This window comes from Malurus melanocephalus, unplaced genomic scaffold (genome assembly GCF_030028575.1).
Source record: "Malurus melanocephalus ecotype Western Australia unplaced genomic scaffold, MMel_1.1 scaffold_36, whole genome shotgun sequence".
NCBI classification, from domain to species: Eukaryota; Metazoa; Chordata; class Aves; order Passeriformes; family Maluridae; genus Malurus; species Malurus melanocephalus.
Genome location: NW_026623268.1, coordinates 1,981,414 through 2,007,263, shown reverse-complemented (window position 1 = coordinate 2,007,263; position 25,850 = coordinate 1,981,414). Strand labels below are relative to the sequence as shown.

The window sequence follows — 25,850 nt, the reverse complement described above, 5'->3', positions numbered from 1 at the left end:
TGAATCCTCCTGCACTTAACTCCACTTACACACATGCATGGACTCCCGGCATCTAATTCAGGCATGTGGACTCCATTAAGGAGCCAGATGCAAACATCCTCTCATGGATTAAGATCTTCAAGGTTCTATATTCCGTATTTCAATCAGCTAAGGCCTCAATTTCTTGCCCTGTCTGTCTTTTTTTGTTTCAAAATCTGGACTTCTTGTAAGCAGGTAAGCATTTTTTAAAATTACTCTTGTATCTTTGCAAAGGCGTAGTTAAGGCATGTGTTAGATATTCCCAGGATGATGCAGTTAAATCAACAATGACTAATTCCACAAAATTTGGCATTAGAAGAAACAATGTACTTAAATGATGTCATATCCTTCCCTGCAAACTTTGTCCACCTGATTGTTATTGCTGAACATCRGAACCAAAGGTTTATGGCTGCCTACTGGCCATGGCTCAACCAAATCCAAAAATAAATCCACTAGGCTGGTACTTATCTAGCAAGGAAAATGGAGTTATGTTTCATACAGCAGGATGGCTATCAAGAGTGCTTAAAATTATTCTCATTTGTGTGTTTTATTTGAGATGGGGCACTTACATTAATTCCAAGTCAATTTTGCCTTTGGTCAAGAAACTTGCTCAGATTTTCAGATGTTAGCAGAAATCATGTGTTCTTGACAGAAATACTTGTAATCTTTTTTTGTGGAAAGTTTGCTTAACTATGCTAATGAAAGAGATATTCTGGAGTACATAATTATGGCCCAGAGGATCAGAGTGAGATGATTTTTCTTATATTTGAGCAGTATTGCCTGAAAATTGTTGCAAAATTGTCCATAAAAGCTTTTATAATCTCTGGGAGTGTATGACACCCATGTTTGGTCTTTAACTGGATACTCTTCTTAGAGCTTTTTGAGAGTAACATACAGAGGGGAAGCAAGGCAAACTTGCAGAGAGTTTTCATCTCTTCTTTTAAGACACAGAGGGCAGAATGTACAAACTGCTGCCACAGGAAAATGTCATTGCCTTTAAATGGATTAGTTCCAGCTAATATCTATAGAAATAAATTATCACCCTCCTTTTCAAACTAAAAGGCAGTACCCATAATCAAAATCACAAAAAAAAATTTAAAAAACTCCTCAATTTGGTATATTTAATTTTTTGTCAGTTTTGTTTCTTTTGCCTACTCAGGCTCTAGACTGGATTATCTCCTAATATGCATACAAATCTCAAAAATCACCTTTGAGAACTGTTATTGAATTCTACTCATGCCTCTCCTCTACCTGAATTCCTTCTTCTCTCTCTTCTCTCTATGACTAATAYCTTGTTTTATCCTTTCTTATACTTAGTATTTATTCTCCAAATAAAGCAATCTCCTAACAGWGATCTATTGAAAATTACTTACTTTTTTTGGGTATCATAATAAGGATTACATGCCATTATGTCTTTGGTTTGGAATGAAATCTTCATCTTGATTAAATGTGACACGAGAAATGTGTTTAGAGGACGAAACCATGACAAGTTATGCAGAGRAAGGGAGAGATTTGTGTTTTCCTGCACTTGCAGTCATCAGTGTATTGTGACCATACAACAGTGCTGTGGCATTCATAGCCCAGTGATAACTGTTATGGAAGAGAAGACAAACCTACTTATTTTTCAGTTGGAAATGCAAAATTATTAACGCAATATTGCTGAAGATTTTCCTGGCTAGTTTCCCGTTGTCTGCCTCAGGCGAAAAATGATTGCTGAATTTTAATACTTTATGAAACCTCCTGACTATGAAGGCCTAGTGATTCTCTTTGGGAGGATCTGTGACAYGGATATAATGCAGAAATCTGAACAGACATGATGGAAAACTACACGCAGTACAGACTGTAACTTTGAGAAACTTGTGTTCCACCAGTTCTTGTGCACTGATTATAATGGTGAAGATTGTTTTTTAAAGTAAAAAGTGTRTTTCCTAGAGTTCAGTAATTTGGGACCCTACATGATCTGGAATAGATTTTTCTCAAGTTATTCAATTAATTATTTCTGTGTAACAATTAGCAACATTAGAAGCTTGTGAAATTCAGCAGTTGGAGGACTGGTCACTTGTGCAGACAGAAATTAGATCTATGTAGATAATGCCATTAATTTCAATGAGAACTGTAACCTGTATAAAATTTGCTGGTTGTTAAATATTTTAAAATGAATCTTAACCTGTACATACCCAGACAGCTGTCCATTAAGTTGACTGTAACCTGTTCTTTTTAATCAAGCAAAATAACAATGAGAATTTTGCTCAATTAAGAGTTGAATAATTTGGCTGACTTTTGCTCAGTTCTTGGCAGTAGAAAAAAAACCTGGTCTTTCCAACAGTAAGTGCCAGTGCAAAATATTTTGGAAAGGAACAAATGTCAGTTCAGATCTACGAAATTACCCTTTTCGGGCAGTAAAATTAGAATCACTCTGGTTTGTATTAACTTAAAAATACCCAAACTCTGGCCAGCAATTGTGCAGCTAAGTAAACAGGTATCCACTACTGGCCTAGATTCTGTTCTCAGTTACTGAAGCATTTTGACTGCTGTGGAGGTAATTCCTATTTATAAGCAGAAAAACCAATATCACGGAGTCCTAACTTTTGCATGTGCGTAATTTGTTATTGGTATTCTATTGTAGAAATTACCAGAGTGGTTAAATGTATCTGGTTTGAAGTGAACAACAGTGATTGTTACTAAGTCCATTTTACTGCATCTTATCTTGTTAGTTATGACATTTAGGGGATGTCCCAGATCAACAACTTCACTGGCCTAGCACCTCTGAGCTAAAAGGAAATTTTCCAAAGATGGAAGAGTTGGGAGTGTTGCTTTTCTTTAATTATTTTCTTTTAAGGAAATGTTTTTCTTATCATTCTTTTCATCTATTCAAAACCATCCCAAAGTCTTCCTGGAAACTGGGCTGGAAATGTCATGAGAACAGACATTATTTCATATATCTGATTTTTTTTTTCCAACTGGCGACAAAGATCTCATTTAATTAAATGAAAGCAGACTTTGGATGTCTTTGTTGATGTACAGACCTACAGGCAGTAGAAGAATGAGGAAAGAACCTGTAATGTAAACCTATCACATTAAAAATACATACTTATGTTCAGACTTGACTATTGTTTTACAAGGAACTCCCAAGAAAACATGCATGTGGATCCCATTTCCTGCAGAAGTTTTCTTTAAACACTCATGAAATCAACATATCATACTTCAAAGATTTTTTCGTTTAGCTGGAAGTAGGTCTGTAAATGTTCTACTCATACCCTTCACCATGGGTTAGCTGATGCTACCAGCAAACCCACTTCATACCTGTGGAAAAGACTGYTCCTTGCTGGCTGCTTRGAAGCTCTGTGGGCCAAGTCTCAGYGCTGCCATTAGGTCTAGGAATCTGCTACATWATTTATGTGCTGGAGTTTCACTTGCCATTGTGATGAAGAAGTGATTGAGTTGCACAATTCCACCAGTTACATATAAAGCTCATTGAATTTTATTCACTAACAAAAGCATTATTTTGTAAATGGGGGAAAAAAAGTTTAGATGTAAATGGATTCATATGTTTTTGGTACTTAATTCTGTTTAGGGAACATCATTATTTTGCCAAATAACATGACATGGACAAATTAGATGTTAGCCTTTTTTATAATTTAACTAAAATGATCATACATATTGTGTGCTGGCTAAACAACWACCTTTTGATCTTTGTCCAACCACAGAAAATTAGTGCAAGAAAAGCATGGGAGGATCCAGGGCTTCCAAATGTATTAAACTCATTACTAAAACACTTTAAACTTACTTGTAGTTCAGCATTGTTCACTYTTGGTAATGATGCATCACTGACTAAAAGTAATAATCCTAAATTTAATTGTTTTGCAAAGAAATGCAGTGGTGCCATTATAATTATAATGTAGATGCTTTTCAAGAAAAAACCAATTTGAATGTGACCACATTTTTAAATGCATTTCTGTGACCTTATTCAGCTGTATGCTGCCAAAGGATGCACATTTTAAATGAGCTGAGGTGTCAGTGTTCAGAAAAGCCAATGTTTTTTACTCCAGAGCACAGCCTCCCACAGTTGTTATCTCTGAATGTGGGGCTGGTGCTCTGATTCAGAATGRTGAAACAGGGACATGCTGAATGTTTACTATTMTCATCAGATATTCTTTCTTCCTACRGTGCTGGAGGGGTGTGGGTTGGAAAATTATAATGGTCCAATACTGTTTCTGTCTTCTATGAGAACATGCTGCCCCAAGAAAATTAAGGAAATACTGGCTTATACTTTTTCCAAAAGAATTTATACCAAGTGTGGCAGTGACAGTAAGCTCTTTTATGCACTGCATTGTTTCCCACAGCTTCCACTCCCTGCAGGTGACTGTTTTCAGGTRTCTCTGAACCTCTGACTTCAAATAAAGCCACACAGAGACTACAAGTCAGTCTTGATGAACAGACACGGTTTTTCTAGTTCTCTTCAGGGCTGTGAGATGCAAAAGAGTTTCTTGAAAAGATGTTTGTCAAGAAGACAGCAGGTCTTACTGGAAGGAATCTTTACAACAACTGCACTTTGTAAGAGAAGAGTAAAGTTTAAGCTCTGATACTCATCTCTGAGTAGTAGTAATTTAAAATAAACTTCCATTGTATCAGTGGCATTGTCCATGAGTAAAATTGGTATAACATGGCTGAACCAAACGAGTGCCTCATGTGCTGATTCATCTCCTGAGAATCAGGAAGAGGGTATTCCTTACTGCCAACTTTCCAATATGTCATCCACYGAGATTGCAAAAGTGTTGTGGAGAAGAAGGTGAAAAGGGTAAAGAAGCACAGACCAAAAATCCCACTGGCCCGGTGCAGATTAGTAYATTAAAAAGAATGTAATAGGGTCTGGAATAGTTTCTTGTTTTAATCATGTAAGTCCTGTAAAAAGCCCATTTGCTGAAGGAAGACAAAGCAGGGCATGATTTGGGGAAATTGTATGGGRAGGCCATGTCTGTGGCATGCACTGRCCTCCCACMGGCTGTTTCCAGTGCTCCAGCTGGGTGGGGAGGGGAGGCTGCAGTCCTTGWGTCTTCACCTATTCCATTTCTGGTTCGTCCACCTCCACCCTCTCTAAAGTCTGCAAAGCAAGCCAGCCTGGGACTGCTGTCCCACAGGATTAGCCCTTTGCTTCTAGGAGGCTGGGAGAAGGGCTCCTACCATCATCAGTGACCCCCACATTCAAGCTCAGCTGCCCAGGCTGTGACCTGCTTTTGGAGCTGAACTGTTATGACTTAAGGACTAGGTAGTGCTAATGAGTGAAAAAAGAGCTGAAATGGGTGATAGAAATGAGCCTCTGAAAAACAGCAGGAAGGCTGGTACTTGCACAGTTCTGTGCAGGAAATCCTGTTATTCCCAAGGAAAGGGTACTGTTTCTACAGCTATAATTGAAGGCATTTTCCTCTTTAGCACCATAGCTGCACACTGGGATTCATCTTGACTTTATSCAAACACTACATGGGGCAGTTCAGGGATGGTAAGCTCTTACGAGCAATCGTAGCTTTGTAAGCTTTGGAGTTTTATTAGATTGCCTACTGCAGTCTCTAGTACACAGAATAGGTCTGGCATTTGAAACTCGTCTTTTTTCTAATTCCAGATACCGTCACTGTAACTAATTTGTGGCAATAACAGAGGAGAATTAGATGTTTATGTCTCCTTATTTGTAACCAGGACAAAAAACAGATTGTTAGCAAGCATACTYATAAAATCAGGCACACTGAATGCCAAATGGTGTAACATCTGAAGACCAAATGTTTCTTATCTATCTATATATATGTATTTAAATATGACAGGTGCTACAGCCAGTTCAAATAGCTGTTGGAGCAATTTTTGATCAGGATGGAAAGTGCACTGGGTTTTCAGGGGCAGTCCTTGGGAGCGGACRCGTCTCGGTGCGGATGTGCCCTGTAGGTGGCGTGAGCCATCCGCTCAGCACACATGGCTCTAACACTGGCATTTMAATAATAAAAACATGCTCACATAACTGTCCTTTATATAGGTGCTATGGTCCATGTTGGCTGGTGCACGGCTGTGTTACACTGCCCTCTGTGTTGTGATGAATTAAAGATTTTTTTTTTTTTCTGGCAAAGGTAAAATCATATTTTAAGACAGCATTTTCCTGTGCTTTTGAATGAGGAGAGTCTTCCTTTCTTTCAGATACTTTGATCACCTACAGAGAGCTCATTACGAGCAGCATCTCCCTTGTGTTGGCCAGGGCAAATATGACATAAACTAAGCCTTAACAAATACCTTTCCTTTTAGTCCTTTCTGACCTGTCATTTAGACTGTGTTTAACTTTTCAGACTCTCATTTGTCAAAAGGCAAGAGACTTTGTTTTCTCGCTCTCATGGAAGTGTTGCAATGTGCTTTGCTTTGAGCACAGCAGTATCTGCAGATTTTTCTGCTGCTGAGTAGGAGATGGTAAGCATCAGTCCTTTGGTCTTAACCATTCTATATTTAGGGAAGAAAGGGAGTGAAGTGTGAGTGTGTCTGCAGTTCCTATGCATTGTAACTCCCATTTAGGGGTCATACACATTCCTGGCTGGGTTTAATCACAATRTGAAATGGTGTTTCTGGCCATTCCTACCATGGCCAKMWKMTGGCCAYGGTAGGAGRAGGTAACATCTACATTCTGCTCCATTCAGCACTACTGAATCTCAGAGAAAAGTCTTCCATATCTCAATAAAAAGTGAGGGGGGAGAGGGAATTAAAAGGAGAGAGAAGTCAAAGGAGGACTGTCTGGCGAGACCTTAAATCTTCATCTTTTCACAAGCACTGGTACCTGTGTGGGTAACTGTACTTCTAAGCCTGGTAATGGGCATCAAGTTTCAGGTATAGTAAAGGAATTTGTATCTCTAAGTACAAAAATGTGTGTCTCARGAAGAGTATGAAGGAATATATTGCACAGTGACTGAAATGGATCTTCCATCTGAGCCTGAAGGACAGGGTGTGCAAAGTGTGCAAGCATCTGAGACTGGAAATAAATCCCTCATGCCATTGTCAGGCACATCTGTGGGAGGAACAGGGAAAACTTCACCAGGCATGTTCAGCATCTGTAGACACAATGTGGACTTGAGTGTTTGGCACTCATAGTGTGCACAACAAACTCCTCATGTGTGATCATGCCGAGATACGCCAGGGGTTGCAAAGTTAGAAACACAAAAAAGCTCATTTGAAAGATTCAAAGAATACACTCTGCAAAAGCTTCAGCCAACACCTGGCTCGCACTCATAAGATATCTGAATATTCTGAGTCCAGGCGAGATGCACCCAAAGACAAGATTCCTATGGATTTTTTTTCTCGTTTCTGCAGCACAGGCCTGAATATTGCAAGTAGTGGTTTCACAAGAAACAGTGGGTGCAGTCACATCTGAGATACATAGATAATGTAACTCTTTAGATTTCTGAAGTGGCATACCTCCAGGAAAACAATCTCCACTTGGTATATATTTAATTGAGTTTGAGAAATAAAAATGTCATTGTCAGTGTTTCACAGGCCAGAGCTAARCCTTTCCTAAAAGAGATGTTAATAATATCCAGCAGAGGGAATGAACTCACTGCAGGCAAAAATTATAATAAAAATAATAATGGAAGTCAGACTCCTCCAAGTCTCATTTGGTTCAACTGCAGATTTCTCATAAAAGTATTTGATGTATTTTAATGTGACTCTACAGTGGTTGAGAAAAAACAAACATAAATTGYTGATAGTTAAAGTGTTAGAACTCTTCCTCATCATGCTAAATTTTCAGAAAAAAAAAAAAGTGCAGGCCACTGTGCTTAACCGAGCTGGGTAAGCCTTTCAGCTTATCAAACATCACATGAAAACTTGGGGCTGAGTAAGTGTTAAAGCYTTGTTAGGATGGCGTGTCCTCAAATAATTGCAGAATGCCAAAGACGGAGCTTCCCGTGTTCCTTCAGGCTGTGCAGGGATGCCAAGTATACAGAATTGGAAGCTGTCTATCAGGGGTTTTTCATTTGTTTGATATTGTGCAGACAGCAGAGACAAAATACCATAAATGCCTGAAATCCTTATGACCTTTCACTGCAAACTGTGAACTTTGTCTGCTAAACTCAAATTTCTGTGTACATTGTCAGCACAGGCTCCATGCTGTTGCCTTTTCTTTGCGTTTTCAGTTTGTCATTTATCAAGGGACAGCTTCACAAACACTGCACAGGAGGGGGGACCTGAGCACATACCAGACCTTCTGCATGTTCAAAATACTTAAGTCTCCATTCTGTGGATTGCTTAAAAATAGCTGTAATGCAAGCAAAGTAGCATGAAATATGCTGTTTGCACCCAAAGGAAGWATTCTAAAGAAAGCCTTAGCTTTGCCATCAGCTGGCATAGCTCACATTCCCAAGSTGCACAGCTGACTCCATTTACACCATCTGCCATTTACATGGAAATACACAGGTGACTACTGACTAAATGGCCAAAAAATGCATTCAGTAAAGAGCTGCATTGCCTTCTTAAATCAAAAATCCCCGATTTCAGCATTGTGCTTCAACATTCATCCACCCTTGTAAATAAGAAGCTAGACTGTTGCAGAGAACATGTGCAGGGGAAGTTTCAGATGGATAAAGTAGAAATTGTGAGAGTGAGTAGAGGGAGTAGGAAAGTTGGTTATCAGGGAGGTTGTGGAGTCTCATCCTTGGAAATAACTCAAAAGCTTTCTGGACATGGTCCTGGGCAACCAGTCTTGGTGTCCCTGCTTGAGCAGGCTGGGTTGGACAAGGAAATAACAATATTTTCCAAAGGTAACTTTCAACCTCAACCATTCTGTGATTTAAAAATTGTTCCTATCCAAGACTACTTGAACTGTAATATGGGTTGCTATTTGCGTGACTTTGCCAATTAAAAYAGGACAGCCTTAAACAGTTACTTAAATAAAGCCGACAGCTACATAAAACTCCTTAGAAACAAAATATAAGGTTGAATTATATAACAAATGTTTTAGTTGAACTTGTAGTATTAGATGGGCAATTATTCTGACTGTATTTCAAATTTCATTGCACACTGTGGTAGCATTGCTTGAACTTTACAAGCCAAAGGTATTAATAGAGTTGTGTCTGAACTCTTTAGGGTCTAGAAAATTGTCTTAAAATGCGACATTTCCTGAGAAACTTCTGCATAGAAAATACGTTGGTGTTTCCAAAAGAAACTGTGAGTTCAGACAGATTCAATCATTTCATTGATAATTTATGYTAATGAGGCTTTTGAAAGAAGACTTTTCACTTGGTGCTGCTTTTCTGTGAAAGGTACGGAAAATATGTGGAAAACATTTGCAAAGTGATGAWGGCAGCTGTATGCTCTACTTGTTACTGTTAATGAACTACCTGTTAATAAACCATATGCTTCAGCATATAAACAGGAGAATTTATGCRTAATGCAACACCTGTAAGAAGACTTACTGTTTGGTATAACTATTTCCCAAACCCGAGAGAGAGTGGCACATTGTTCCAGTCTTCCACAAACTCCCTGTTATCAGCACAAAAATCTGCTGCCTGCTGGCTTCAAGTTCTTTTCATGKGAGTTGGTCTGGGGAGTAGGTGACTCGGAAGCCGAGAATTCAGTGAGCAGCAGGTTCCTTGGATCTCTGCTGAGCACAGCCTGGGACCATAAACTTGTCATCATGCTTACTAACAGCAAGCAGGAGGTGCCTATACAAYATCCCCGATTCTAATGATTTGTAGAGGCAAGTTCATCTTGTTCTTTTCATGTGTTCTTCTGTACTGAAGCTTTATGTGTCAATTATTCCTACTAAAGCCCTCAACAAGCCCCTCTTCAAAACACAGACAAAAGCAACCATYGGGTTTATTCACAATAATGCTTGGATTAGTTAAAGAAACCACATTCACCAACAGGAAAAGTAAATTTCTWAGCTATTGAATAACACTGCTATGTTTGGAAAAGATTTTTCTTTTGTAATTCTCCTTTAATTTCCTCCCATCCAAAGCTGCTGAGAGGAATCTGATRCTAGGTTTTCATGAGTGAGTAAAGGAGTCCAGCAACTGACTCCTATTTAAAATAAATGGTCCTGGAAATGTAAGGTAACATTTCCATAAATACTTGAGTAATTTGAGGTTCAGGTTCTACTAAAAGTCATCCAGTATTTCCAGCCCCCTAAGTCAGACAGGGAAAAGGCAGACCCATAAACTAATCCTTATTATCAGGAAAGTAGGGATTGAATGAAGCACAAGAAAAAATGCACAAGAAAAATATAAAGCACAAGAAAACATAAAGCACAAGAAAATGAGGAGCAAAGTGAGGATGGAGGAGAAGGAGATGCCTATGTTCAAGAAATTTATACACTGAGAGGCATAAAAGGCAGTTCAACAGGAAAACGGATAGACAGAAAAAATACCAGCCTACATAAACTGAAACATTACTTTCAGTCACTTAGGTTTGCTTTGGATTTTAAAATACAACCTCAGTAAATCCACATAAAATTGTATAACTTTATCACCTGACCCAGTGCCTCTGAATTCAGCACAGTATTTTTTCTTTTCATTCTGCTTCCTGATCAGATTAGAAAGTCTCTGAAGTTAAACTGTGCATTTTGGTAACCTTTCTGAATAGTTTTGCTTTCTTCATTTCAATTGTGTTTYTTTTCAATTTAAAAATATTATTAAAATACCACTTTTGGGTGGGTAGTGACTACCATGACACTGTATAGAAAACCAAAGCAATTTGAAGCAAGCTAGACATTCTAAGTACATTTTTAAAATACCTTATTGCTTAAATAAAATAAATCCCTTAGTCTAGCAATTACTTTCAGATGTTTGATTGTTTATTTTTAAGGAACTGTCATATTAACCATTTAGAACTGACAAGAACTATTTTAACATCCTCACAAATTTTCACGTTCTCACACGAACGTGTGCTCCCCTCCCTGTGGTGGGAACTACATACTCTTCTTCATTGTCTCTTGTATTTATCTTAATTTTACTGTGTTTTATTTTATTATTGAAGGAAAAACTTAGCAGACCTGTTTGTGGCAAGATGTAGTTACAGGAAACCCAACAGCTAAGCCCCAGTTTCAGCTGAGACAATTAGACTGTTGATTTTGGTAGCAGCTCAGGACTTCTATTTGACCCAAATGCCTTTCAAGTCTATCTGCCAGTTGATGCTCAAGTCTGAAAATTTTCTGTATTCTTGCTACAGATAGAGGGCTTTGTTTCCTTTTCATTTCATTCTATCCAGATCTGCATGTTTTGCTGAAATTCTTCTCCATTCACTGGAACARATTAAAAGAAAAAAAGGAAATAACAATATTTTCCAGAACTTTCAACCCCTTTTTAAGTTTGTTTTCCCCTTACTTCTCTGTTCCTTGATATATGTGAATTGTTGAGGACAGTGTTTTTCTCAAAGCAATTTTGCGTCCATGAAAAGTAGTGGGTGCTAATTTGTAATGCTTAGCTTAAYTTGCTTTTTTCTGTCTAGCAGCTGTATTTAATCACTTATATAACTGCTTCACCTCTTGTAGGTTAAGGACTATAAAATACTGARCAATACTTCAATAAAAGTGATCTGCATTACTATGTAACACCAGAAGATATTTATCAAAAGGTTTGAAAAAATTACTAATGAAAAGAGCAGTGTTGTTATACAGTCTTTATATCAAGTACTATAGAAATTTTGCAGCTGAATTATCAAAGTCCATTGCCATTCTTGGATGGATGTTTTGTTAAATGGATGGACTCTAAAACTTTATGGATGCAGTGGGGGAATGTAAATACTAGCTGAGAAGTGTTTTACTCTATCAGTAGTTGTGGGCTGGAGCTTTGAGCATTTTTAAATCTTTTTGTTTCTTCTTTTTTTTTTTTTTTTTTTTTTTTTTTTTTTAGATTTTTCTAGCACCTGATATAGAGTAGGTCACAGAACTGATGCTGGGTGAAACAGTTACCAGGGACAGCTCCAGCGGTGGAGTGGCCAGAGATCCTAAAATCCTGTCACCAGTCCATCCCACTGGGTTCATGTGCTCCCAGTCATGTGCGAGGTCTGTGCCAAGGCTGCTGCTCTAGAAGCCACACTGTGGACTTTGTGTGACTCTGCTGGTTTTTCATTTCAGACAAATTGTGTATGATTTCTCCGCCAGCGAGCAACGCTATTGAATGTGGCACTCATCCTCCTTAAAAGATGTCCGGAAAGTCTGAGGAATTTACATGATTAATYCTTACCATGTGGATTCTGTTAATTAGCTTTCTAGAAACCAAAACAGAGTGCAGGACACTACTGCAATGCAACTTGTTAAGCAATAATGCATTTTTTCTTCCAAAAGTCACACTTGATAACAAACAATAGTCAGAGGCATAAGATGACTGTGGACAGTATGAGCTAATGTCTCGTTGTCAGAAACTTTTCCATTAAGGCTCAGAATAATGTTTAACATATCCTTCCCATTACTGAGCTAAACTAAACATTGTATTAAGCATGGATTTCTCAATGAATGTTACTGCTCTTTATTTTAGCATGTGCATGCATATGGAAGTGGACACATGCACATATGCATTCTGGGGATCAAAAGCCCATCAACAGTGTAGTTCACTCTGTTCACAGGATAAAATGTTTTTTGACATTTCTTTTTTAATGAAACCTGTCCTGACTCTTCTCCAACCATAAAAACAGATTTAAGCCAAGCTTCTTCGCATAAACACAAATGCCAGAGTTACATGTTCTCTCCTATCAAACAATGGAGAATGACTGAAAGGGTAGATTTTTTTTTATGATAAAAAGGGCTGGTGAAGATGACCACCAAAATTTATGTACCATACAATTTTCCACTCAAAATTCAAAAGCTTGGGTGTGTAGCGAACACTTGAATAACCTATCAAATCCTATGTGGGTGATGGCTTTAAGACAATTCCAGTTTCAATCCTTTGCACTTTRAACTCACTTATAGAACTCACTTACWGAACTCACTTAGGATTGCAAAGYTGAATATACTTACATTTAGATTTTGGGACAGGGAAGAAGGACAGGTTGGTTGCTTTTCACCTTAAGAGTCCGAGATTTCCTGATTGCGTTAAGCCCGGCGTTACTCTTGATTTTAAGTTGATCCCTAGGGGGAAAAGAAAGCTTATAAGAAATGTATGAGCACAATATCCTCCTTCCCCCCCACAGAAATACTAACAAATACTGATCAAAATTTTCAAACATAGTGTCTTAACATAGTCCTTTAATTCCATATTCCAGCTTCTTACTCAAGGTGTASTGTTCAGAAGTATGAAAACCTGGCAACTCATTAAGTTTGAGCAGCCTTTTTAGTTATCCAGTGCTTGTGAAAACTGATGCAGCAGTTTGAATATGGACCAAAATCCTAGTGTTCGGTGTTTTTGTTGGCAATCCTGTAATAATTATGCTGTAAATCAAACTACAGKTTAGAATTTCTAAAGTGCCTCAAGCCTTGTTCCCACCCTTCTACAGAGAAGGGTGTAACTTTTGTGTAACTTTTTCAGATTACAAGGTATAAAATTATCAGTTTGAAATAGAGATGAAAATCATCATATTTCTAATCTCATATTTCTCTCGTATGTGTGTTGTGCCCATGAAAATGTACATACAAACYCTTTCATGCAATGCATAAATAAAACCATTACTTCCCAAGAGCCATTGTGCTTGGAACTACCGAAGTCCTGAGAATTACTGCACCCGTAATGTGAGGATATGAACGGGGGAGCCACAGATAATGGCAGTGTCCTATATATAAAAGAAAATYTGCTTTGCTATTTTATAGTCTGATCATTCTCACACAGCTGCTATCATATCCTATGTGCTTCACCTGACACAAATCCCACTGACGTGACTGGGAGAAGTCTCTGTGATCTGGTAGGGTCAGGTGCCATCAAGGTGTGTAGGGTTCAACTGTGGATGGAGCATTTGGGATAAGAGTGCCCAGCTGGAGTGAGCATGTGCTTGAGTGCTGTGCTGGATCAGAGCTGGGGATGGTCCCACCCTCTCTGCACAGCCCCTGCCCTCAGCTGCTCACCACACACACTGCACTGGCTGCTCAGCATCCATCCTGCACGGAGCCACGGGCTACTGAAACAGCAGGGTGATTCTTCTTCACTGCTGAAATATTTATGGTTGAAAATTGAGGTATTTGGCCTAAGATCTTCCATGCCTGTGTTTTTGCTCTCCAGAACCACTGGTTTCCCAGCAGTCAGAGTAACTCCAAGGAATAAACACACCCAAAGGTATCCCCCCATTTACTTTTGGCATTTTATCAGTCAGGGCAAAATGCAAACTCAGGAGCAGCAGCTCCCACCCGTGCAAGGCTTCACTGCAGCAGTGCCCTGCACCCTGGCACCCAGTCAGCTCTGCCCTGGGTGGCCACCACAAGACCATGCAAACCTTACGATCAGGAAGCAATTGGAAAGAGAGGAGTACTGATTTCATAAGGGAAATCTGCTTGACTGCAGAAATCTGCTTTTACCTCAGATTTATTCAAGCCCATTTGAAATCTACCTCTACCTTGTTCCATCTGAATGCCACACCAGGGCTACTGTGAGGTCTCTCCAATCTGACAAAATAATTAGTTAAATTATTCTCAGAACARTGCATTTTAACAAAAGAAGCTTGATTTTCTAGATAGAGGAGTGTTTTCTGCCAGAAAGGAGATCCCCAAACATCAGCCCTGTATCACCAGGGTACATTTTTGCCACACAGCTCTTGAGTTTCTGATTGCTGGCTGGAATCCATTTCTCCTTTCAGGTGTCTCCAGCTGCCTACCTAGTTCCAGCACAGCCTCTGAGAGCTGCTGCACCATGGCAGCCAGGTAGGCATGTTCCTCTCAGAGCCCAAACCCCTTTCAGAATGAAACTGGATGCTTTCCAGGTCCTCTGTCTTAGACTATGGATTAGATTAATGAAGACAAAGCTTTCTGGCCTCTGGTGTAAAATTTATTTTAAAAAAAATCTCTTTAATGACAGCAGGCTCAGTTTTCTGGCAATACCAAATCTGATCTCCAATCCACCCTTGCTCTGACAGAYAATAGGTGGTGATTTTCTCCTGACKCCATCCATCTCTTGCAAGCAGATGCCTGGTGAGTTTGTGGTGCAGTTTAGGAGATAATGTGATCAACATGACTTAATGTCCCACTACTGTGGATGATTTGCAATTGATTTAATCCAATTCATTGGAGCTATACAATGAAATGTGTTTTTGACACCTTTCTGAGAGGACTGTAAAGCCTGAAGAGCAGAAACTGCCAATGCTAATGCACAACTTTGTTGCCACTTGCTTCCTAGTTTTTTGAAGAGTGGGTTTTTGCTGTTTATCCTGCCAAACAGGCCTTCTTCGAAGAATGAGGCAATAATTCAGAACCCTTCTGCACTGTATCAGGACTTTTAGAGAAGCCTCTGTGCTCTGCAGTTCAGCCTGGGATACAAATTTATCTGCAACTTGTAGGTATTTAGGTTTGGGGCTTTGGCTTAGCTTTTTATGTGAACATGGAGAAGTCTCCAAGTCAGAAGTAGTTTTGTATACTTAGCAAAATGGAGACCTGCCAGACTGAAGGGCATGGCAGCTACTTTGCCTGTGACTGAGGAGAGGGATTAGGCATTTCAGCMAAAACAGCTCATTCCTGCCTCCTGTTTGTACCATCCATGCTGCTGTTACTGACTTTGCAGGATTAGACAGAGGGTAAAGGARTGCCAGTGTGTACCAGAGGGCCCCATCACAGCAGCAGCAGTCACATCTGTCCTATCTCCAGCAGGATTTCTCTGCCTTTCTGCCCTGRTCCTGGCCTAGTTTCTGTCCCTCCAAACCAAGACTGACGCCTCCTTGACAATAAAGAAAGAACAGAAAAATGTGTAGATGGTGATGTTGGAAACAATGGAAGTAAAGGGAAGGTCYCTGGGTGTCCTCCCTCTGAGGAGGAGGGAAAGGAAGGAAAAGAAGGAGTCACAGGGAAGAGAAACAATTTCACAAGCAGAAAAAGTGCCCTGTGTCCTTTAAACCTCCCCACAGAGAGGCCACTCAATCTCCACCTTTCACTCTCACGTCTTTCCCCACCACTGCCACCCCTGMCTGCCTTGTCAGCTCCAAGGATGCCCTCAGCTGGGAGTTTGGCTTTCAACACAGTGTAACAAATAAAAAGACAAATTCCAGCTCCAATAGATCACTCAAAAAGCTCCAGTGATTTTTCTTAGGCGAACTCCTAGCCACTCTGTTTCCTTTAACATTCATCTAATATTATTATTATCCAGCTCTTCATGTCCTGAGACCAATCACTTGATGTGCATTCTTCCACTTCATTGCTTTCAGAACTGAAAACCTACAATGGTGCAAGACTTTTCTTAACGTGAAAAAATAATTTCTTGAAAGACTTCCTACTGATACAATCCCTGTCTTCACTGTGTTACTCGGTCACATGCAGATCCTGATATATATATATTAAGACTATTTGGAGAAGTCCCAAGTTCAAGCCATGATGGCTGGGTAACTTGAAGCAACAACTCTTTTTTTGATGTGGAGAAAATAACTCCCAAGAAGGCTTCTTGGAGAAGCAAGCTGGGGGGAGGGAGGGAACATGAGAGAGGCTAGAATGAGAGAAATAATTCCTAAGAGAACATTTAAGCATTGAATTTCCTGATTGATAATGTTTCATTTCATTGCTCTGCTTTGAAGAATTACTTCGTGCAAMATTGTATCTCAGAGAACTTATTTTATGTGTTCTAAATCTTCAAATATAGTGAGGTGGCTTGCAGTCTTCCCTCCCTTCCCCWCTGCTGCCTGCAGGTATTAACTGAYTGCAGAAAACAACATTTTGTATTTGCAATTCAAGCGCAGAAAGACAAAAACAGAAAGGCAGAAAATCACAAAATCACTGTATTCTCTCCCTTAGCACAGAAACAGCATGATCCYTAGTTAATTTAAGTAGTCCCAGAAATACAATTTCTATTTTAAGCAGATACTGAAGTCCTGCTGATTCAGTACTCAACCCAAATGCAAATGACTTTTGTGGAATGAGGCTTTCACTGAACTGGATCCACTTAGTAAAATATTTCAGTTTGCTGTTTGAGGGAGAAAAGAAGGATATGGTCAACTGTTGGAAATGCCTCTGCAGCAAAATCACTTCTGTACTGACTTTTTTGTTTTCTAGGGAATGTGTAAGGGTTTTTTGTGAAAAAGTACTAGGGTGGGATAGAAGGTTGATCTGGAGAAAAGTCCCAGGAATGTAGACACATAATTGCATTTTTTGAAAGTAGCACGCTATATAGGATTTTCTAAACTGAACCAGAAAATATTAACATCCTGGAACTGACATTTGCAATTYTGAATTCCAGCTTTCCAAGTATAATTAGTGTCCTTGTAAATGTTTTGGTATCAAAGTTGGGACTCACTTTGGATAAGACAGTCCATAAACTCTATTTTTCCCCCCATTATTTTCTTTACCAGTGTTCCAGAGATGACAGCTGTAAYATTTAATACTAAAAAATAGTAAATTGAAATAGCATGTTTTACAGTATTTATTAATTATATTATATATAAGTTGCTTTCATTTATAGTGTACTTTTCTCCTGACATTGTTCTTTTTTGCTTAAAGTACCTGTGATATCTATTTTCCATTATATAASATACAAAATATTTTTACATAACTACAGTTTTTTTCTAATCACACACCAAAATAGAAGGTAGAGGATATGAAAATTACTTATGACAGATGAGTCACATTAATATTTTGTTCTAAGCCATGAGAAAAATGAGACAGAAGGGGTGGGAATCAGAACAGATCAAAACCCTTAGTGCCTTATGATCCAAAACCACAACTAGCTATTGAGGTGCAAAATGTTCTTTTTWAAATAAAGTGTGAGAAAGACACAGAGTTTTGTACTGCAAATGCTGGCAGCACATAATGTTGCAAATTATTCTCAATATTTTGAGATGCTTGAATCACAACCAAAACTTTAAGCAACACCGAGGTAAAAGCATTCTTCCTTCACACACACACAGACACACACACATACACACAAAGAAAAACTGAGTTTGTCAYAGCTGCTTCAGAAATGGTGTGCCAAGTTTCTACCAGTGACTGAGAATAATAATAGAAGGAAGGGATGTAATCACATCCTCTTGCCTATTTTATTTTTCCATTGTAGTAAATCCAGAGTCCTTCAGATGGTACTCCTGTTAGCTTTATGGGATTTCTGTGCTGCTTAAAAAATCTTGTGTATGCTGTCTTTGAAAAAAATCATTCTGACTGCCTTTTACAGGTAATTTACTGTTTCAGKATGTGTGGCTAACTTAGTCTGCATAGGAAGCATAAACTTCTTTTGTATTTAAGGACTGTAATTAGGATTGGTTGCACTGTAGGTTGCCATCATTAGACTTGAGAAGAAACATTACTCACTCTATCTGATGTKATCAGGTAATGTTATCTATAATCTGGCTCACTGTTGGGTGAACAAGGTATTCTGTTTCCTAGGATCTGAGCATTGTCTGTTTTCAATCCTTCTTCTTGACCCCGCTATCCAATGAACAGTTCAGGTCAGCAAGACAGTAAACATCCTTCACAAGCTTGTCAGCACCCTCAAGCCTTGGGAAAGGATGTGCTTTTTTTGGTACCTGATGGAGGCAGGCAGAGTCCTCAAGGGAGGTCTGTGCACTATCAGAGTTTCCAACTTCTCTGGCTGCACACGGGGGCTTCAAAATGGACCTGACAGACACTTCAGCCGGCCAGGACCAACTCCAGCAAGCAGCAGGGAAAGATCTAAACATCCCCATGGAGAGACATATTTTGCCTTTTATGATAACTCAGTGGGGTTGGATGTGTGCTGTAAACTCCAATAATTACTCTTCAGGATTGAAGCTCAGCTTTAGGTAGATAAGTATTACCTCTGTTTAACACCACTAGTTCTAGTTATTAGCAGGGGCCCTGTTCCTACCCACTCCCCACCAAAATCTGTCTTTTCCTTCCATGATAACAAAAGTAACTGTTCAATGCATACCATGCTRGGCTGGGCTGCTTTTATGCCATATTTTCCTGCTGTGTAGGAGACATTAAACATAGAAAGTGAACAGACACTTAATGGACAAAGGGTGAAAATTTAAGAACGAAATGGGTGGTCTTAACCAGACAATTCCTGTGGGCTTTATTCAGAGATATACATGTCTGAATACTTAGGAACCAGCACAATRCTTTCAGAATCTAGCTGTAAAGGTGTTTCCTTAAGCCAGTAAAAGAAAGTCCTCCTTTTTCTCCATTTTAAATTGGCTTTATTGTGTCTGAGGAATTTTTCTACCTTCTCAGGATATGCAATACTTTGGACTTGTTCTATAGATATAAAACACATTTTCTGTAATCCATCAAACATCAGTAACTTGATTCTTCAAGATTAGGCTATCAGAGGCTAATAGGGGTGTGACTGCCACTTGTTTGCTAATAGGTATAGGTGTTGTATTTTGTTCAGTCCATAAAAATTCAGTCATTTAGTTTTTGCTTGCCAGGCAATGTGCCTTGAGGTAAACATAAGCACATGGGRTAATGGTTCTCCCTTTCCTTAATGATACTGGCACTGTCACAAGATGTGTTTCTTGTTAATAGTGGCTTATAACTGTGATAAGCTTCTCAGGCGTTTCAGCCAAAGCAATTCCTACAAAACCACCTCCCCAGAAAAGGTTTGTTGGAGCACACTGAACTGCAATTAAGGAGTAGGCCTCYGAGGGCCAAGAAGATTATAGGGAGGTATTATTGGTCCAGACAGAAATTTTGCCAGGCCTTCAGGACAGAGTTATGTATCACTGCATGTTTTTCTCTGGTATGTTTCTGCACCAGGAACTTGGACAGAAATTCAAATTTATGATGAAACGTAAACTCTGTTAGGACTACTGAACTTCTGTCTTGAAATTTTTCCTGATTCTAACTAACACACAGAAGGATTTGCTGGTGCAGCCAAGATTAGCTGTTTCTGGGAGAGGTACTAGTAAAAGGAAACAGTAGGTGTGAAGGGCGTGGTGTAATTTAGTCAGGTTATTTATGTGTGCCTCTTAAAAAACAAAAAGAAAAGAAGAAAAGAAAAAGAAAGAAAATAAATGTAAACTTTCCAGTTCCTTACTGCTGCCAATCTCAACAAACCAATTCTTTATCCATCCTGGAATTTTTATCAGCTTAGTCTCATATTATAAGGAAAAATGAAGCAAAGTGCACATTTTTTTATATAATCTAATAAAAAGTGAGAACACATTGCTAATACATCACACAATGACCAATGTGCTCTGTTTACCACAGGTATAGGTGGTGTTCCTTGCCCTGACTGGCACCAGGCAATTCTTGCTGCTTTGTTGACTTCTTTGGCTAAACTCCATGACCCACACCACATCCTTTTATGTAATTTCTCTCTAAAGATGAAGGAGAGACATAAGGACTATGCTGACTTCTGTAGTGTAGATTTGAAGGAATTGTTTAGAATTGTTCTAAACTCCATGAATATAATCCAGACGAAATATATCAGGGCAGATGTATTGACTGTCATCTGCATACTGTGCATGAGCAGAAACAAACAAACAAAACTAAATTCTATCTCTATTGCTGATACCCAGATAACTGAATTCTCTATATGTTTGATTTTTTTGCAAATGGGAAAAGCTTGAAGGAGATGAAATGGCCAATGAATTTCTACATTGGCAGAATTATTGAATCTCACATCCTAAAAAAARGCAAAACTTTTCTGTTCAAGTCTCCAGAGCACTAAATTGATGAAGTAATTAAACAGGCATCTCATTTATTTTTGAGAGCAAGTGTTAGACTTTGAGTTATGTACATGATTAGATTCTGTGCTAAATAGGAGCTTATATTTAAGTGGTAGAAATGCCCCCCTACTTAGCAGAGAGCAAAATACCAATGGGCAGAAAAGTATGGGTGGTTTTCTTTTTCACCATACTTTTTCTCTTACATAAAAACAAAGCAATTAAAGATACTCAAACAGACATGCTTTATACTTGGGTTGGGARGAGGAAATTAAAACGAACATGGTCTGCTAGTATTTATCAAAAAGGAGAAATGTTATATTTGTATGTTTCATCACAGAGGAAAATGCTTTCTGGTTTACAGAGGAAAAAATACTGAGAATATGTTCAAAATGCTCCCCTTGGAAGTAAAATGCCTACGTGGACTGTAAAGTATGACCTCCTCTTCATTCCCCTTAGGGATTCGTGCTGTTTGTTGTCTGTTCCTTTTAAGGCAAGATTTTAGGAGTTTCCCATTACAGGCAACAAGGAGAATTCCTCTCCATGCCAATATAGAACCCAATAAGCTCATGCCAGCAGCTTATTTGGTCATCTTTACAGTAATACCTAAATATTCACGTATTTATCTTCACAGTATCTGGTGAGATAGGGAAGCAGTACTACTCCCATTTTTTGGCTGGACTGAGGCTGGGAGGGTTGCCCGGGAGATGTAGGGCATAGGAAGGAGGTGTTCCCTGTCTCATGGTAGTGCTTTAGTGTGTCAGCCTTCTTTTCTGCAGGAATATGAGCCTTATCCAGCACCAGCAGCACAAACACTGCCAGTTTGTTTGAAGGAATTACCACACATCCCACCTCTTGAAATTATTGCACTTGAGATACGTCCTGTGAACTCAGCCAGATCTCACGTTACCCTGCCCCTTGACTCCTTAACCCCAAAAAACACAGCTTCCACTTTTCCCAGCACTGAATTATTTTTATCTTATGAGTGTACTTCGCTAATTAAAACTTACAGTAGATACTGTGTTTCTATCAGGCTTGGAATTTCTGCTCTGAMGTTTCATCACTTGATGTGTTTATGTAGRTGSYATTTACACRTATTGCTGTATTAGACTCTCAGCTRTACTGCTGTGCAGATTAAAAGCTTTARAAGAGACAGCAGCTGTAAGGTGAGTTGTGGACAAGTTGGCAATGATGCTCAGATCCCAGGCATGAGTCATGCAATAAACAYGGCAAATGCCATGGAATATATAAAATTAATAAAATGGGCTGATAAGGATGACAACATTAATTAAAAATAGAATGATTTGGTTTGGAAGGGACCCTAAAGAATCCCTAGTTCCACCCTCTCTGCCACGGGACATTAAAAAATTGTCTTAAATTTATGTRATAATAAATAGCACAAGCACAGCAAAATTAAGTACTTTGACTTATCTGTACTGTCCTATAGACAGCAACAGAAAGAACATTTGGATGAAAATATAACTAAGCARAGATTCTGTAAATATTTCACCTATAAAAAGCCACAGAAGTCCAGGCTTTGATGAATTCCTGAGAATAAGAAGATTAACTAATGCTAATTCTAAAGAAAGATGCCTCCTTTGAGTTAACAGAAAGATTTTGGTGATAGAACATTTCTAATCTCTCTAACATTTCTAATCTCTCTAACACTTCTGAAATTTTGAAGATGTGTGGAAAGTAAAGATCTTGAATAAAGATTGATTGTAAGATGATAACAACAGCTTGGTCAGCAGAATGGAAACAGTCTTTTCAAGTATCAATCAGATATATATCACTTTTGATTAATTAAGAATAAATTTAAAATGATATTAGTGCATTAATTTAATTTTACTTTTTCATAAATGTAGACTTGAATCTGATGTCCGTCTTTTCAGGAGGTAGCAAGAAGGATTTTGATAGTGTGGGATGGATTGGCTAAATCTAAACTGTTCTGCATATTGTAGCCATCTGAGCATGGCAATGTAATTTTTCTGTTCTGAAGTTCAATCTTCAATTAGTAATAAAATTAAATTTGCATGCATATGAGAGAACCCTCCAGGAGTTAGGCCCACTTTCTTTTATCCTTGATATTTTTACCTGAACTAATTTGAAGTCATATCCTACAACAGTTATAAAACTGTATTATAGATAAGTTCTTCAGGATAAAATCAGTGACATAACAAAGTATTTATAAATTTGTAACCTCCGACGTGAATATACCCTTACCTGTAGATAATTTCTGTGTTATATGTGGTAGAAAATAAATCTGTCCTCTTTTCCATGGCTTAAACTGTGGAGAGTTTAACAGACATAAATACCTTCACTGGTGTCCAAGTCATAGAATATTAGAATGGTTTGGGTTGAAAGGGGACCTTGAAGATCACCTGGTTCCAACACYGCTGCTGTGGGAAGGGACACCTTCAACTAGGCCARATTGCTCAGAGCCCCATCCAACCTGGCCTTGAATTTCCTCAGGACTTAAATTTATTTCCTAGGGACTTAGATATTTTTATTGGTTTCATGTGGGATGACTTCAGATACCATGTTCAGAAGTGATACCTACATCGAAGCACAGAGTTAAATGGAATCTTTAGCCTTTGGAAACTGGAAAAATACCAGCCATTTCTTCCCTCAAAATCTCATAAATGCAAATAAAAACAAGATTATTAACCTTCCTTAGCAGCTGGTTAATGCCTTTGATTTCTTAGGCAATAATAGTACAAGGCTGACTGGGTTAAGTTTTAGGTCTGGCTGACATTAATAAGATATTTCAGATCTTAGCAGGATAGCTGGCAGGTTTAATAGGATAGTTAGCAGGTTTAGCATATTTGGTTATGAGAACAGTAAAATAAAGGATACAGTTATTTTAATTTTAAATTGAACTTGAATAGGATGAGGTCTGATGGAGGAAGATGGCTCAAATTGTAAATATGACTGATTGATATAGCTGTTTTAGAGATCAAAAATAGTAACAGAGTTGTAGAGCTATTAACATCTTACTTTTATACCACTATTTTCAGGTGAATTTTATTGGGGAAAGAAGTGTAAAAATATCTGAGTATAATGGGATGACACTGACAAAGGATGGGGAAAATCAGACATGCTCTCGCTCCCAAAAATCGCAAGAGAAAATGAATATTGCATTCTCCTAAAGTGAGCTCTTCTTCAAAGAAAGACAGAAAGATATCTCTCTGGGTTGCTTTTTCCCCAAAGATGAAATCTTCATTAATTAGAGGTATGGATTCTTGCAGAAGTCACCAGTCCATTGAACATATGTATCTCTAGCAGAGGTGAATTCTGATTTTTAAGCCATGTATCACCTACATGGTAAATCCTATTTTGAGACCAAAAAAAGACAGGGCAGGGGTAAATTGGGCGAAACATGCAGAGATACATTGTCAGCTTATCTTCAACTGACTTCATTTGCTTGAAAGCACATGAGAAACAGCCTTGTTAGATACAGGTGCCACCTTCCACAGAAATCATATCAGCCAGCAGGAAGGTCATTTAACAGCTCTCTGCTAATATCTTCCCATCTAAAGAATGATTATGTTAACATTTACCCACCTCATAGTGGAAGCTGGAAGAGCTTAATTAACAGACGTAGTTATTTAAATCTCTTGGACTGAAAGCTGCGCTAGAGATCCAAGATATTTGCTAATATTATTATTTCTATACCCAGCTCATTTGCTCACGTGTTTGCAGCGTGCCAGCACAGRAATCTACTGGAGGCTGCACAGTGTTGGACAGTTGGTCAGATGAGGTCAGTGACATAAACAATAGTTCTAACTGGCACGGTGCTTTGGAACATCCAACCATCCTAAGCCTTTATTGCARCTCTTTGGCCATTTAGAATACAAATCAACTTCTGTTTATGATTCTGTTAGCTCCAAACCCACTAAGGAATGATCTGGGAATTCATTCTAGCAGTATGCAATCTCATTTGGGCAGATGTCACAACCTCCACCTTGGACTGCACGCTCAGTGTGAGCCAGCAGAAAATACAATTTTAATATGCTGGATAATAAGGCAAATACTGTTATTTGGAACTTCTAGCAGACATCTGGCATTAAAAGGGCAGTGACACCTGCTAGACACATTGCTAAGGGAGCAGAGGCAAAATATGATCCTTGCTGAAGTCAAGGAAAAGTTTTGCCATTGACTTCAAACTTCCMAGAATTTCTCTACAATTGTTAATGATTTATGTGTGTATCTGCAGGGTTATGGGTAGTGCATTAAATATTTATGCACAGGCAGATATCCATAGTGTCAAATAATGGGGACTCTGAGATACCAAAGAAATATTATTAGTGTAATAAATAGCTTAGTAGAGAAAAAAGAAGATAGATCCCACCTTACATTAAAAACTGATTGATTCCAGAGTTTGTTACCAYCCCAAAGAAAAGTCATAAACCAGACCATTCAGTGGTGTTGGGGAAAAGCACATTTCAATGCTTAGTTGGTTTGTAATTTCTAGTAGCAAAATGTCATCCAAGAATAAAGGAAAGAATTTCTGCGCATTCACTTTGTGAGCAAATACATTGACTGCTCTTTAAATTTATGCAAATCCATGGGCTTCGATAGAGATCATAAATAATTTATGCAAACCAAGCCCTGAGGAGAACCAGCTTTGGTTTTTGCTTATGTGTTTTGTCAGGTTTCTCTTTCTTCTTCTGTATTTTAGTACTGCCAGASTCCTGTAAGTGTCTAATTTTTTTTCTTTAAATTATATTTAAATAAAAAAGAACATTTAATAACCTGCTAATAAAACCCCTAGAGCTGAGTCTGCTAAAACACTCGTTTATTCTCTAAAGGAAGCAAATTTGCATACAGGTTTTTGAGAGTGCTGGAGAATGTTTTTCCKGAAGTAATTTTTTCCAGTAAAATCCCAGAGTGCTTGTTCAAGAGGTTGGTCTGACAGATGAACTTTCACAAGCTGAAAAATGTAGACTGGTTGTGTCTTTCCAGTGTATATATCACTAGCTAAACACAGTCATGTGTGGTTTTATGTGAGGTTTTATGCAAAGCCCAGACAAGAGCCTGACACCTTGTGTCAAAGCATGCAATCAGCCATCAACCTGCAGCAACAGGCAGCCCACCCCTTCCTTGTAAAGTACCACAGGCCA

The 25,850-nt window shown here is 38.6% G+C and overlaps 1 protein-coding gene across 1 annotated transcript in view; it reads right to left on the bottom strand.

Annotated features, from left to right (window-relative positions):
- The window catches only part of COL8A1 (collagen type VIII alpha 1 chain), an 86,460-nt gene that overhangs the window by 18,018 nt on the left and 42,592 nt on the right, over positions 1-25,850 (bottom strand). The window contains exon 3 of the mRNA XM_057364169.1: positions 12,989-13,099. The gene's annotated coding sequence lies outside the window, so the exon portion shown is untranslated. The remainder of the gene's footprint in view (positions 1-12,988; positions 13,100-25,850) is intronic.